Below are 2,680 nucleotides of genomic sequence, written 5' to 3'. Positions count from 1 at the left end.
TATGGGGCCCAGCGCGCCCTTTTCGGGTACCATGATTCGAATTTCGGTAGAAAACTACAAAAGCGTGGCTTCCTTCGATGCCAAGGAAGAAAGCGTGTTCATTCCTTACGTCTTGAAAATTGCATATTAGTCCCTTAAATCCTATGGGGCCCAGCGCGCCCTTTTCGGGTACCATGATTCGAATTTCGGTAGAAAACTACAAAAGCGTGGCTTCCTTCGATGCCAAGGAAGAAAGCGTGTTCATTCCTTACGTCTTGAAAATTGCATATTAGTCCCTTAAATCCAAGAGTCTCGCAGAACGGTCCCGTGGTTAGTACTTCAGCTAGAAGCTTAATCACGGTCCCACTAACTCCTACCCAATATATGCGATCGCCAAACTACCCAGCTCTCCAATATTTTAAACATTTGGGAAGCTCAACTTAGGGTGGTTTTTTTACTAACCCATGGATAAGGAGAGCCCAAGTGAGTTTTGATTTACTTTAAGCTGGTATTGGGTTTAAACCTATTAAGAAATGGGTTGGCGAAATTTTATAGAGAGATGAAATGGTCACTTAGCCTCCAATCGGTAGATCTGACTGAATATTCCCTTAAAATTTAACATGATTTAACTTGAAGGACCATTTTACAATGCCCTATAGGATTTAAGGCAATAATATGTAATTTCCAAGATTTGAGGGACTAATGTGAAATTATTAAAGACTTTAGTGGACTAAGCTGCAATTTTAAAAATATGAGGGACTCATATGAGCAAAAGTATTGAAGATTTAGGGGCTAATTTCTTTAAAAAAAAACCTATGTTAAATTGGTTCTTTGGTACTAGTCCCTTACATCTTTCAATATTTTGAGCCAGTCCTTCCAACCATGGAAATTGCTATTATGTCCTCCAATTGTTAACTATTTGTGAAACTAGACCCTCTGTTACGTCCCTACTTCTTAAATTAGTTTGAAATTAGCCCCTCCGATAGGAATTGGAGGGATGCACTCGAAACAATTTATGAGAATTTAGGGTCCGGTAGCAATTTCATTTATTTGAGTTGTTGATTTCTCTCTAATTGATATTATCACTCTTCGTTTGAGGGATTAATTTTGGAACAACTTAAGAAGAGGAGGAACTCATAGCAATTTCAATAACTCTAGGGACTAAGTTTGAAATAACTTAAAATCTAGTATTAAGCTCGCACATTATTATGGATATTATTTACCGAGCTAATATGTTGCCAGATTAATAATATTATGGCTTCCATATATAATTATTATAAAAAGTTCGGCGATAAATATTTTTATTACTATTTACAAAATGGATTTTCAAACCAGTTAATAAAATAATATACCAGTTAGCAAGTTTTATCAATTTTTTATAACAGAGCCAGAAAAAATTTGCATATGTGAAATGTCCGATAAATGTTAAATTCATCGTTTGCTAGGGAAAAAATATGAATAGTGTTTGTAATGTTAAAAAAATGGAAAAATTGCTTCCAGACCCCAAAATTTAAACAACGGTGTGCCCCAGACCCTCATACTTTCTACTAAATTTTTCATATATATATATATATATATATATATATATATGAGATTAATGTGTATCCTTGTCATAGGAGGGTATTTCCCTCATTGTCTCATATGTGGTTATATAACTTCTAACTTGGCAAATACGTAGTGAGAGGTGTGCCCTTTACCTAAACTACAAATAACTAAAATCTTCAGAAAAGTACATTTTTTACCAATTTTCTCACATTATTTTTTTAATGTGGGAATTAAATCTAAGCCTTTGAGTCCTGTTGAAATCTCCTGACCATTGGGGTTATGTACCGTTCCCCATAGCATTTATTTCCCATACTATCAGTTCTTTTTTTCCAACGCATATCTGCATAAAATTTGCCTCTACACCATTTATTCCACAAACCGCCATTTTGTCAGCATTTTGATGTCTCCAAACTCCAAAGACCTGATGGTGTTAATAATAAGGACAAATTTTCATAACCAACCCATTTTGAAACTTAATCATAAAAATCGACCCATTTCAGATTTAATTGCCAAAATCTAGTTGAAGCTGGGTCGATTTTGGCGAACTAATTTACGAAACTTCACGGGACTTCAAGTTGAAGTCCTGTGAAGTTTAAGCGAGTTGTTAAACTTCACGAGACTCCAAGTCCCGTGAAGTTTCGTAACTTTTTTTTATCAAAATCGATCCAGTTTCAACCAACTTGCTAAAACTAAGTCGATAATTAAATTAGAGATATGTTCTTTTTTATAACTAAGTTGCTAAATATGTTGGTTTTAAAATTTGTCCAATAAAGGCCAATGTCACCTTTACCCATGCACGGACCTCTTATAGTTTCAATTAAATTACAGATAATTTTAAATTAAAGTAAGTGTTATTTAAAGGGTTTTTTTTCCTAAAGTGTACCTTTATAAAGCAGATGTTAAAAAGCATTTTTTTTTTCTCGTTGACGTCACCTTCATTCCCTTGAGTCATGACCGTGTTCTCCAATCATTACGTGCTTCCGCTTCCTTCGCATGGAAGGAAGTCACCCGCTTCTCATTTTCCACAGAATTTTTGAATCACAATAGTGTAATTTTTAAAAAATTTGGCCCTTTATTGAATGTTCAAATTGAAGTAATATTTTTTTAGGAAAAATTGCTTCAAGGCCCCAAAACTAAATTGTTGATGTGTTCCAGC

Source organism: Asparagus officinalis, chromosome 9, assembly GCF_001876935.1.
Source record: "Asparagus officinalis chromosome 9, Aspof.V1, whole genome shotgun sequence".
Classification (NCBI taxonomy): domain Eukaryota; kingdom Viridiplantae; phylum Streptophyta; class Magnoliopsida; order Asparagales; family Asparagaceae; genus Asparagus; species Asparagus officinalis.
Note: the sequence above shows the minus strand (reverse complement) of the source record.